This window comes from Felis catus, chromosome B2 (assembly GCF_018350175.1).
Source record: "Felis catus isolate Fca126 chromosome B2, F.catus_Fca126_mat1.0, whole genome shotgun sequence".
NCBI classification, from domain to species: Eukaryota; Metazoa; Chordata; class Mammalia; order Carnivora; family Felidae; genus Felis; species Felis catus.
This window is the reverse complement of record NC_058372.1, coordinates 147,992,670-148,006,762: the sequence shown is the minus strand read 5'-3', so window position 1 is coordinate 148,006,762 and position 14,093 is coordinate 147,992,670. Positions and strand designations below refer to the sequence as shown.

General features: G+C 39.6%; 1 protein-coding gene across 6 annotated transcripts in view; it reads left to right on the top strand.

Annotated features, from left to right (window-relative positions):
- The window catches only part of PDE10A (phosphodiesterase 10A), a 619,063-nt gene that overhangs the window by 584,231 nt on the left and 20,739 nt on the right, over window positions 1-14,093 (top strand). The window lies entirely within an intron of this gene.

Here is a 14,093-nt window from a genome sequence, read left to right as displayed (position 1 = left end):
TGCAGTTTAGCATACGTTTGTATTTGAAAGCAGAAATGTAAAAGAAATTGTGTGTTTTCTTTTTGGGTCACGTGCACTTTATGCTAACTTTGCATATTTCCTTGTCTGACACAATTGCTGAGTCCACGGTGGGGATAATTAAAATATGAATTGCGATTTCAACTGCTCACCCAGGAACGGGTGCTCGCCAAGAGGCCTCTCCTTGAATTTATTTCAGTCCAGGGTTTTCAGTCTTGGGCTTCACAGATTCAAACTCTGATGAAAATGGATTCATTTTTCAGAAACCAGATCATCTTGGCCCAGCCAATGTGATTGACGTATAAAACCGGGATTCCGTTTTACTGATCTACAAACGTGTATTCTAGTTACCGGCATCAGAATATGGGCATTCGGTGTGGTCAGATCACTTGGGAAGCCGAGTGGCAATCCGGAAGCGCATTTCGGACATGGAGTCACAAGAGGGGTTAGATTACTTAAAATGCTCTAATGCAGCCAGCGAAATTAGTCGGAAATTATTTTTTCTGAGAAGGTGTCTCTTGCCCGGTGGATTCAGAAATACCTGACGTGTGTTCACTGTGAAGCTGGCCACCGGCTGTACATTAGACCTCGGTCCGCTGGCTAACCTTCCTGCTTGTCACTTGGGAGGTGTGACTGCCAGCTTTTATCGCTAAGACTTTCCCTTTGCCATTTCCGTGTGTGACCAAGGCCATCTTAAGCGATGCCGTCTTTATCTGAGATTTGTGGACATCCATTTAGCGATCTCTTCTAGTCCTGCTGAACTTGGGTCTGTATTCTCTTTGTCCGGGTGCTTTCGTTTTTCCTCCGTGATGCGTTAAGGACTGATCGGAACATTTCTTTCTGGAGGAGTCTGAAGGGTTTTAGAAGCCATCCACTCAGGTACCACAAACACAAAACACGAAGTCTACTAATGACTATGGATAAAAGTTGCCCTCTTCAAGAATATTATATACACAGGATATAATGCTGTCCATTCCTTTGGGTAAGCCACAGTTGTGGGTGGTTCAGTCCGCCTTCAAACAGGCAGATCCGGATTTTGTGGAGCCTGAAACTTACACAATCTGGGGAACCTTGTTTCAAGAAAAGAGAGACATCTTATTTTCCCCTCAGGCAGTCTGAACACACTGTCAGGGCCCTCCCGGCATCATGGAAGGGATCAGTGTGTCATGAAGGGCCACAAAGGTTCTTCCCAGCACAAACGTCTTCCACCTGCAGCCCGAGGGACGCCTGTGATCTACAACGATCGTGTCTCTGAACCTGCAACGGGCTTTGTGTGCAGCTCTTGTAGGAACAGGTGTTTGTTCATAGTTCTTTCTTATAGCGGTGATAAGATGGGGAAAATATTACCCTGCAGGAAGGTAGTCTTCGGCTTACCCAAACCCATGTGCGTATGTCTTTTTTTTTTAGGTTATAAGTAAGAACCGTGTAATTAATACCAAGTTTCTTGTATATATTTTTAGCAAAATGGTTACAATAATAAGTATTATAAAATAGAGAATTAAAAAATCTAATTGCAAATATTATTTTTTGTGCTTAGTGCATATGTGTGTGTCTTAGTGGTGTATACTGTCTAGTTGTAGAAGATTAAATAATTTGGGGGCAGTTAATAATTTTAAAGGTAATGCATGTTTGCCTTAACAGTTCAACAAGGGCAGAAGTATATGTAAGAAGAATGTTCTTTGTATTTCTGTTCAAATTTTTATTTAAATTCTAGTTAGTTAACATAGTGTGATCAAGAGAGAGCATGAGTTGGGGAGGAGCAGAGAGAGGGAGACACAGAATCCGAAGCAGGCTCCGGGCTCCCAGCTGTCAGCACAGAGCCCGACGCGGGGCTCGAACTCACAAACCGCGAGATCATGACCTGAGCCGAAGTCAGATGCCCAACCGACTGAGCCACCCAGGGGACCCTGCCCATCACCCATTTAGCCCATTCTTCCACCAACCCTCAGTTTGTTCTCTATAGTTAAGAGTCTCTTACGGTTTGCTAGAAGAAGAATATTCTGTTCTTCTGCACTCCATGCCAACAGTCTATTTGGCATAATATCATCCCAGGCACTTTGTGTGTGTGTGTGTGTGTGTGTGTGTGTGTGTGTGTGTGTGTGTGTATACATATGTATATATGTATATACATATGTATATACACATATACACACAAATATATGTAACATCTTGTAGTATAGAGTACTACATAAAGGCTTGTTAAACCTTTACCTATATTGATGGTTAGACTATATTGATGGTTAGACATTTCTAGTTTTGCAGTACAAATAAAGCTGCAATAAACTTGCTTAGTTAGTGTTACCTAGTGGTCCTTTATTTATTTATTTAAAAAAATTTTTTTTAACGTTTATTTATTTTTGAGACAGAGAGAGACAGAGCATGAATGGGGGAAGGTCAGAGAGAGGGAGACACAGAATCCAAAACAGGCTCCAGGCTCTGAGCTGTCAGCACAGAGCCCAACACGCGGCTCGAACCCACAGACCGCGAGATCATGACCTGAGCCAAAGTTGGCCGCTTAACTGACTGAGCCACCCAGGCGCCCCGACCTAGTGGTCCTTTAAAAATATGTGTTGTGTAGTGCATGGTGCTAGAAATTTGTGAACATAATACATTTTCTAAAAGGATTATAGAAACTCACTCTCGTCCTAACATATGGGTGAAAAACGTTGCTCATTAAATAATGCCATTTTCTGATAGCTCACTGCATTAAAGATCATTTCATTTTTTGTTGACTATTTATTGTTCCTACTTCTATGTATGTGTGTGCTCAGAACTTTTGTATTTTTTGTTGAATTGCTTACTTTTTTATAAATCGGTTTGCATTATATATATTATTAAGGATACTAAAAGTTTCTCTATGTCACGAACATTTTCTTTAGGTCATTTTCAAAAATTCTATTCGGAAATTCTTCTGACCATAAAGAAATTTAATTCCATGAGGCCAAATCTTTCATTTGTTTTTATCAAATCTGGTTTTCTGTCTTGCTTCAAATGGCCTCCCCCGTCCTCACAGTAATATAAATAGTACTTAAAATTCTATTCATATATTTTTATGATTTTGTCTTTCATAGTTCGATCTTAGTTCTTCTGAAGTTATGTCTTTTATTTATTCCCGGTGGGTTGAATCAATACCGTTTAATTAATTCATTCTTCCACTGGTTGAAGTTCTCATATAAACTTGAATAATTGTTTGGATTCCTTAAATCATTTAAATGCTAATTATCTAATCCTCAACTGTGATCATACCGTTTTGATCACTGTAACTATGTTGAAATTTATCATACATGCCCGGTAAGATAATCTTCATCTTCCATTTACCTTCCAAAAACTTTGTTGAAATTGTTAGTTAATAAATGCATCTTTAACATTTTTATGAAAAAATTTGCAGACTTCCAAAGAAGTAGAAATTATATTCAAAGTCTGCAATTTATACCCACTTCCTGCATTCAAAACTTGTTGACATTTGACCATATATTTTTACCTTTCTTTTGCAATGTGCCACTTGAATGTAAATCATAGACATCATGACTTTTATCCCCCTCATTGTGAATACTTAGAAAGAAAAAAATATCCTGCTGTCAGTTAAAAATATCCACGTTGGCATTTTGATTGTGGCTGTGTTTATAAATGTAAGTATATTGCCTTCAAAGACATTGGCATGAGTCTTTAATACTGACCACATTTTATAGTTTGTCTACACAGGTCTTGTCGGTTTCTTGGTCAAATTTATACAGTCGTTTTACAGATTTTTATCACCTATGAATGTTTCTTCCCCCATTTTTAACTGGAAATACAACTTCCGGTCTCCATAAAGTTATGAATGTCTGTATATTTCTCAATTTCACGTCATGTGTTTAGAAACTTTATTAGGTGCTTACACATTTATGTTTGTTGTGTGTTCTTGGTGATTTGCCCTCTTATCAGGGTGGAATCAGTTCTCTTTTTGTCTGTAATACTTCTTGCTTTGAGGTCTTCTGTGTTACGAGCCACCCCAGCTTCTGTATGCTTCCCGTTTTACTCTTTTCCGCCCCTGTACTGTCATCCTCCCTGTCTCGTTATGTACAGTGTGTCTTGTTCCCAGCAGTAGTTGAGGCCCGAAATTACTAACTTCACAATGGACCGTTCAGTCTGTCTGCATTTAAAGTTACTGTGTGTGTGGTCGTCTCATTACCTTGCTTGTTTTCTCTTGAACACTTTGTTCTTTGTCCCTCCTCTCCTGCCTTGAGTTAGCTGCCTTGAGTTTAACGTTTATTTACTATCAAGGGACAAAGAGAGACAGAGCATGAGCAGGGGAGGGGCAGGGAGAGGGGGAGACACAGAATCCGAAGCAGGCTCCAGTCTGAGCCGTCAGCACAGAGCCCGAGGTGGGGCTCGAACCCACGAACCTCAAGATCATGACCTGAGCCGAAGTCGGACGCTTCACTGACTGAGCCACCCAGGTGCCCCTTCTAACTGGCTTTTATCGTTACACCTCTTTATGTTTTAAGTGGTTGCTCTTGAATTTACAGTCTTTGTTTTTATCAGGGTCTTTGAATTTCTATCATTCCATTTCTGTATAATGTAAAAACCTTAAAAAGCAACCCACTTATACCCCTTTTTGTCTTTTATGCTGTTGCTAAGTATTACACTGATACATTTGTTCTGTATCCCAGATAGGTTGCTAACATTTTCAATTAAATAGTCAATTGGTTATTAAAGAGTTAAAAAGAAAGAAAAATAATCTGTCATATTTTCCCATATATATATATATATATATATATATATATATATATATATACACACACACACACTGTTTCCAGTGCTTTGCATTTATTTGAGCAGTTCCAGATTTCTATCTGGTATCATCTTGTTTTAGTCTAGAGAAGTTCCTTTAACATTTCTTAAAGTATGTGTTGACAGCAGTTTCTTTCAGCCTTTGTTTATCTGAAAAAAACCTTTATTTTGGCTTTACTTTTCAGAGATTTTTGTAGCACTGACAATTCTAAGTTGACAGATTTTCTTTTAGCATTTTAAAAATGTTCATAGGGGCGCCTGGGTGGCGCAGTCGGTTCAGCGTCCGACTTCAGCCAGGTCACGATCTCGCGGTCCGTGAGTTCGAGCCCCGCGTCGGGCTCTGGGCTGATGGCTCGGAGCCTGGAGCCTGTTTCCGATTCTGTGTCTCCCTCTCTCTCTGCCCCTCCCCCGTTCATGCTCTGTCTCTCTCTGTCCCAAAAATAAATAAAAACATTGAACAAAGAAAAAAAATTTTTTTTTTAAATAAAAATGTTCAGTTGTCTCCTGGCCTTCATTTTTTTTTCCTGATGAGAAGTCAGTGGTCATTTTAATGGTTATTCTTCTGTGTATGACATGTCTTTTTGTTCTGGCTGCTCTTAAGATTTCCTCTGGCTCCTGGTCCTGCTTGAGGTCCTTCCACTGAGCCATCTGGGACTGTGGGCTGCCGATTTCAGTGACACGTAGACGACTTTCCACCGTTACATTTCTTCAAATATTTTTTCTGCCCCATTTATCACTTTTTTCCCTGCAGCTCCCATTATGCATGTGAGAGATCGCTTAATGCGATCTTAGAGGCTGCTAAAACTCTGCATTGTGGTTTGAGTCTTTCTCTTCTCTGTCCCTCTGTGTGGGTTAATTGGTTGGTCTGTGTCTTTAATTCCACTGATCCTTTCCAGGGTTCTTCCCAGTCTGTTGTTAACTCCATCCAGTGGTGTATTTTAGTTTATTTGGCTTATATAGTGTGCTTTTCAGTTCTGAGATTTCTTTTGGGTTCATTTTTGTAGCTTTTATGTGTCTCTGAAAATTCCTTATGTCTTCACCCTTTGTACTCAAATACACATTTTTCTGAAGATTCTTTGACATATCAGTTATTTACAAATTCTTCACACTTTCACCATCTGAGTTTTCTATGAACCTTTTTTGTTGACTATTTTTTCTCCAGATCATGGAGTACATTTTCCAATTTTTTTAAAGATTTATTTATTTACTACATTGTGGATAATATGCTGTGTTATCTTTCTGAATTCTGTTACCTTTCTCTGAAGATAATTGACTGTTACTCTAGTAGCCAATTAAATTCTTCATGGATCACTCTAAACTTATGGATTCGTGCCTTTAAGCATTTTTTAGGGTGGTTTCTGTTTCTGTTTTGACCTTGGTCCATAGGTCACTAAGGATATGAGGGAAATATGAATCCAGATTTGGGACCACAACCTCTGTGGCTCTCTCATGGTTTCGCTTGTGAATTCTGTCAAACATTTGTGGAAGAAAGAATATCAATCTTACACAAAATGTTTATGAAGAAGGGAATTGTAACCACCTTATTTTATGAAGCCTGCATAATCCTGATACCAACATCTGACAAGCACATTACAGAAAAATCAAAGGGGCGCCTGGGTGGCTCAGTCGGTTAAGCTTCTGACTTCGGCTGAGGTCATGATCTCGCCATTCCTGAGTTCGAGCCCTGCGTCAGGCTCTGCGCAGCTTAGAGCCTGGAGTCTCTTTCAGATTTGTGTCTCTCTCTCTGCCCTCCCCTGCTAACACTCTCTCTCAAAAATAAATAAACATTGAAAGAAAGGGAAAAAAATAGTAAATTAAAGATCAATATTCTTCATAGACACAGATGTAAAATTTATAACAAAGTCTAACAAATTCAGTCACAAAAAACATAATAAAACATAACAAGTGAATTTTATCTCAGGAATAGCGTTTGCTAATATAATTCACAGGAATATTCAAAATAAAGAAGAAACTATATGATCATTTCAAAAGATTGTAGAAAAAGCATTTGACAAAACCCTTATTAATGGGGGGAATATCTAAGCAAACGAGGAATATAAGGGATCTTATTTAATTTCTTAAAGAGCATCTTCAAAACACTATACCCAGTATGATGATACTGGTATATAAGGATTTTTCCTCAAGTCTAGAAGCAAATGAAGGATGCCCACCATGATCACTTCTAGTCTACTTTGAGCTGGGAGTCCTAGCCAGTGCATTACAGTGAGAAAAGGAATTAAAGGCCTAAGAGTTGAAGGGAAAAAATAAATCTGTTCTTATTTGTAAATCACGTGCCATCATCTACTAAAAATAAAATCGTAAGGAATCTCCAATAAGTCTGCTAGACTTAATAAGTGAATTTAGCAAGTTTACAGGGATATATGGTCAACATTTAAAAAAAATCATTTATTTTTATATATGAATAACTATCAATTGGAAACTGAAGCTAATAAAACACTTCTACTTGCTATGTCATTAAAAAAAACACTTGAATAGATTTAACATGATATATAAATCTCTATACTAAAAATGCAGAACATTTTTGAGAGAAAGAGCACTATATGGCTAGACTGATGTGTCATGATTATGAATTGCAAAAGTCAGTATTGCTAAGGTGCCAATTCTCTGCAAATACTCCTCCAAAAATGCAATCCCAGTTGAAGCCCTATCAGGCTTTTTTGTAGACATTGACAAGCTCACCTCAAGTTTAGATAGAAATACAGAAGGTCTAGAAGAGTCCAGACAACTTTGACAAAGCGAAAGCCCAAATGGAGGACTTAACACTACCTGCTTTCAAGGTTTACTATAAAGTACTAGTAATCAAGACAGTGTATATTGGTGTTAGGGTAGACAAATAAATTGGTGGAACAGGGAACAGGTTACAGAAGGCATACTATGTAGCCTGTTGATTTTCAACCGAGGTGTCAATAATTCAATGGAGGAACAGATAGTCTTTTCAACAAACGGCTCTTGAGTTACTGAGTTTTCAGTTGGATGATAGACTTAAATGTAAAAGCTAAACTTATAAAATCTCTAGAATAAAACAAGAGAAAGCCTTCATGACCTTGGGTAGGCAGAGATTCCTTGGCACACAAAAAGCACTAACCTTCAGAGATGTTGTTCAGAAGGTACATGCTTTCAGTTGTAAGATGAAAAATGTCTGGGGATCTAAGGTATAGCATGGTGATTATAGTTAATAATACTGTATTTTATACTTGTAATTTTGCTAAGAGAGTAGATCTTAAATGTTCTTATACACACAAACGTAACTGCGCTGAAGGATGTGTTAATTGATTGTGGTAATCATTTCACAGTGTATACGTGTATCAAATCACCATGTTGTACAACCTAAATATATACAACTTTTATTTGTCAATCATATCTCAATGAAGCTGGAAGAAACAAGACAAAAACACTAATCTTCAAATGATAGATTGGACTTTATCATGTTAAGAACTTATAATTTTCAAAACAACCTTTAAGGAAGTCAAAAGTCAAGCCACACCATGTGAATGCGCCAAGCCTGGACCAGGTGCTGGATATGCAACAAAGGACAAGACAGCCGCTTGCCCTACTTCTGCCCAATGCAGATTCTATAGAGAGACAAAGGGATGTTGGACTTCATCTGAGGGAATGGGAAGGTTGAGAGAGATTGAGACGGGAACAGCCATCCACATTGGCCCAGCTCAGCTCCAGACCAGGAACATCCTCAAAATAAAATTTTGTTCTAGGTACTGCCATGGGCTGAATTGTGTCCCCCGCCCCACCCCCCTCCCCCCCCAAAAAAAACTCCTGTGTTGAAATCCTAATTCCCAGAATGTGGCAGCATTTGAAGATACAGTCTTGAAAGAGGTAGACAAAATGAGGCCGTAGAGGTAGATCTTAATCCTGTATGACTGAGATCTTTAGAAGAAGAAATTGAGATACAGACATGGCGGAAGACTGTGTGAAGACACAGGGAGAAGATGGCCACCTGCAAGCCAAGAAGAGCGGTCTGGAACAGATCCTTCCCTCATGGTCCCCACAAGGAGCCCACCTTGCAGACATCTTGATCTTGGACTTCTGGCCTCCAGAACTGTGAGACAGTGCTGTGTTGTTTCAGCCACCAAGTCTGTGGTGCTTTGTTGCAGCAACGCTGACAGATGAATACAGAGGCCTAAGCGATTTTTCTGTCTTCTCCACTCAAAAGAGCCCAACTGACCCTGGGGGCAGACAGATTTGAGTTTGGGGAGGGAAGACCCTGCCCAGGCCTGGAGACTTCCCTGAGGCTTCCTGGGTAGGGGACAGACACCTTTTGGGCCTGTTTGGCTGCCTTGTCCTGTCTCATCCCCACCCAGGTAAATTTACACCAGACACCTGTCTTCCTTCTTGGATAGGTAGCAATTAGGTAAGGGAACGTCTCCTACCAGGCCATGGCCTACCGGATGTTCTAACCTTGGATCAGGGGTAAGAGTCCTGCAGGGAGGACTGGGTTCATTGCTGGGGAAAGAAACCCCAGGAATCGTAACTTTCGGCTTCTTGGGACAGTGGGTTATAGTGAGATTCTCCAGCCATGACTCATGAAAGGTTTCATGGAGAAGGGAAGGTAAGAGAGTCATAATGACCATAGTAGAAAGCAGTTTTAAGCTCATTTTCACTATAGCATTACATGGAATCAAAAACTGTATGGTTTGATCTTGTCTAATCAGAGCTGCCGTGAACTAACACCCAAACCAATGGGGCAAGGTGAGCTTAGTGTCCTGACTCAAGCTGGGCACGTGCGGGCACATGGGCCCGTATGCAGGGTGGGAGCCTTTGAGCTTCAGCAGAAGAGGCCTTCTTCCTTCTGTTCCATTCCTGTTCCTTGGAGCCCTTGGAATCCCATGGTTGCCTGCCCCTTCAGTGAGGACGTCATCAGAGCTGGCCGGTGCCGTTGAGAGAAGAGCAAGAGCCTTCAGCTCGCCAATCTCAAGAAATCCTGAGACGGAGACTCACTGCGTCCTGGTAGGAAGAAACTGGCCAGGCTATTGGGAAGGTGAAGAATTTGTACACGTGCCTAGAACTGAATAGTTTTCTGTTCTTGGTGTTGCTAGGCCAGAGCAAACACTTGCAGCAGCAGAAAGACAGACGGACAGCATGGAGGAAGTCGCAGAATGGGGGGAGGGTACAGCAAGAAAAAAAAAACAAGCTCTGCCGTAGAGGACAGGAGATCAACTGATGCCACATGGGGGTGGAGGCTCGGCCAGGGGCTTGTGCAGCACAACCAGGAGTCAGAAGCTGGGAGAACTCCCCATCAGCCAGTCCTCAAGGGCTAGGCACGCAGTACTTTCAGGCACAGTGGTTGACCTCAGCCTTTCCATCTGTATCCCAACACTTACTGAGTACCAGGTGTTTACAAAGTGTAATGCCAGCAGTAGAAGAGAGCTTCAATATAGTAGAAGATTATTCTTTGGTATCCGTATAGGAGTATTTTGGGTTTGTATTTTACATTTACGTCTATGATCCATTTTAAGTCAATTTTTGGTGAAGAGTTTAAGGTCTGTGTCTAGATTCTTTTTTTTTTTTTTTTTTTTTTTTTGCAAGTGGATGTCCAGTTTTTCCAACACCCTTTGTTGAAAAGACTACTTTGTTCCACTGTATTGCTTTTGCCTCTGTCACAGATGATTTTCCTATATTTATGTGGATCTGTTTTGGGCTCTCTGTTCCGTTGATACGTTTGTTTATTCTTTCTCCACGACCTCATTTTCTTGATTACTGTAGCTTTATAGTAAATACTGAAGTCAGGTAGTATCTGTCCTCCGACTTCCATATTATGTTGGCTTCCATAATATGTGCATATTATGTTGGCTCTCCTGGGGCTTTTGCTTCTCCCTATGAACATGTATTTCATTTTGTAGGTGATTCTAATGTAAACAGTAATGTGTTTTTAATTTCAAATGTCACTTGTTCTTTGCTGGTATATAGGAAATGATTGCCTTTGCTATGTTAACTTTGTATCCTGTGACCTTGCTGTAATAATTTATTAGTTCCAGAAATGGTTTTATTGATTCTTTCAAACTTTCTACATTGACAGTCATACCATGTGTAAACAAAGACAGTTTTAGTCCTTCTTTCTTAAACAGTATATCATTTCTTTTTCTTGTCTTATTGCATTAGCAAGGACTTCTAGTACAGTACTGAAAAGTGTAGTGAAAGAGAACATTCTTGCCTTGTTCCTGATCTTAGTCAGAAAGCTTTGAGTTTCCCACCATTAAGTATGATGTTGACTATAGGTTTTTTGTAGATATTTATCAAGTTAAGACAGTCCCTGCAACCCTCGTGCTTAGCTCATGAATGACTGTTGGATTCTGTCAAATATTTTTACTGCATCTACTGACAGGATACTGTGATTTTTCTTTTTAGTCTGTTGGTATGATGGATTACATTAATTGATTTTTGAGTACTGAAATTTATTTACATACCTGGAATAACTCATCCTTGGGATGGTATATAATTCTTTTTATACAGTGTTAGATTTGCTAATGTCATATAGAGGATTTTTGCATTTATACTCATGAGAGGTACCATTCTGTAGTTTCCTTGTAATGTCTTTGCACAGTTTTGTATTAGGGTGATGCTGGCCTCATGGAATGTGTTAGGACATGTTTCCTCTGCTTCTGTCCTCTGAAAGAGATTATAGAAAATTAGTATAATTTCTTCCTTAAATATTTGGTCGGATTCACCATCTGAATCCATCTGGGTCTGGTGTTTCTGTTTTGGAAGGTTGTTAATTATTGATTCAACTTCTTTAATAGATATCGGCCTGTTTGGATTATCTATTTCTTCTTGTGTTTGTTTTGGCAAATTCAAGACATTGGTCCATATCATCCACGTTATCAAATTTGTGGGCATAGGGTTGCTGAGAGTATTCCCTTCATTGTCCTTTTAGTGGCCGTAGAATCCATAGTGACATTCACTCTCCCATTTCTGAGAATGAGATACAAATTCCTAGTACAAATTACCTCTTTGGTTTGTTGTTGTTGTTGTTGTTGTTGTTGTAAGTTAGACTGGCTAGAGAGGCTTATTTTTATTGATCTTTTCAGAGAACCCAGCTTTTGATTTGGTTGATTTTCTCTATTGATTTCCTGTTTGCAAGTTCATTGATTTCTGCTCTAATTCTTACTTCTTTTTTTCTGCTTCATTTGGATTTGGATTTACTTTGCTCTTCTTTTTCTAGTTTCCTGAAGTAGAAGCTTAGATGTTTTTACTTTATCTTCATTAAAGTGTGCACGTATTCAGTGTTATCAATTTCTCTCCAAACACTTCTTTCCCTGCGCCCCAGAAGTTGCGTAAGCTGTGTTTTCATTTTCATTTAGTCATAAACATTTCAAATTTTTTCTTGATTTCTCCTAGGATCTGAGTGTTATTTCAAAGTGCTTTATTTAATCTCCAGGCACATGGGGGATTTTTCCAGCTATTTTTCTGTCACTGGTAGCTATAGCTAGATAAGTCGTTAATTCCATTGTTGTCTAAGAGCATGCCCTGCATGATTTGTATTCTTTTAAATTTGTTAAGGTGTATTCTGTGGCTTGGAAAACAGTCTGTCTTGGTGAATGTTCCAAGTGAGTTTGACAAGAATGTGTTTTCTACAGTTGTTAGATAAAGTAGCCTACAGATGTCAATTATATCCAGTGGTTTGATGAAGTTATTGAATACTCACGTGCCCTCACCGGATCTGCCCATTTCTGAGTCTCCAGATATAATCTGAAGTCTCCATATATAATAGTGGATTTATCTATTTGTCCTTAGCAGTTCTATCATTTTTTTTCTTTTTTAAGTTTTTTTTTTACTTTTTTTAGTCAATGTGTACAGTGCAATATCGGTTTCAGAAGCAGAAATCATTGGTTCATCACTTCATATAACACCCAGTGCTGCTCATCACAAGCGCCCTTCTTAATACCCATCACCCATTTAGCCCGTCTCCCACCGACCTTCCTCTGTCACCCCTCAGTTTGTTCTCTGTTGTTAAGCATCTCTTATGGCTTGTTTCCTTTTCTTCTCTCCCCACCCTTCCCATATGGTCATCTGTTTTGTTTCTCAAATTCCACATACGAGTGAAATCATATGATATTTGTCTTTCTCTGATTGACTTATTTCGCTTAGCATAATACATTCTGTCTCCATCCACGTCCTTGCAAATGACAAGATTTCGTTCTCTTTTTTTGGTGGGTGAGTAATATTCCATTGTATCCATTGTATGCATATAACACGTCTTCTTTATCTGTTCATCAGTCAGTGGACATTTGGGCTCTCTCCCGAGATTGGCTGTTGTTGATAATGCTGCTCTAAACATTGGGGTGCAGGTACCACTTTGAATCTGTATTTTTGTATCCTTTGAGTAAATACCTAGTAGCACAGTTGCTGGGTCATAGGGTAATTTTATTTTTAACTTTTTGAGGAACCTTCGTACTGTTTTCCAGAGTGGCTGCCCCAGTTCGCATTCCCACCAGCAGTGCAAGAGGGGTTCCCCTTTCTCCACATCCTGGCAACACCTGTTGTTTCTTGTGTTGTTAATTTTAGCCATTCTGACTGGTGTGAGGCGGTATCTCGTTGTGGTTTTGATTTGTTTCCCTGATGATGAGTGACGTTGAGCATCTTTTCATGTCTCCGTTAACCATCTGGATGTCTTCCTTGGAAAATGTCTTTGCAGTGTCTTCTGTTCATTTCTTAACTGGGTTGTTTGTTTTTTGGGTGTTGAGTTTGAGAAGTTCTTTATAGATTTTGGATACTAACCCTTTATCAGATAGGTTGTTTGCAAATATCTTCTCCCGGGGCGCCTGGGTGGCGCAGTCGGTTAAGCGTCCGACTTCAGCCAGGTCACGATCTCGCGGTCCGGGAGTTCGAGCCCCGCGTCGGGCTCTGGGCTGATGGCTCGGAGCCTGGAGCCTGTTTCCGATTCTGTGTCTCCCTCTCTCTCTGCCCCTCCCCCGTTCATGCTCTGTCTCTCTCTGTCCCAAAAAATAAATAAAAAACGTTGAAAAAAAAAATTAAAAAAAAAAATATCTTCTCCCGTTCCGTCAGTTGCCTTTTAGTGTTGTTGACTGTTTCCTTCTCTGTGTGGAGAACTGACCCCTTTATTATTATAAAATGCTCCTTTTTATTGCTGATAACTTTCCATGCTCTGAAGTCTGTTCTGTCTGAAATTGATATAGCTGTTCCCATTTTCTTATGAATAATGTTCCCTGGTATCTTTCTCCTTTCATTGACTTTTAATCTATATGTGTCTTTATATTTAATCTGAGTTTTTTGTAGACAACATATGGTCTGGTTGGGTCTTGTTTTTT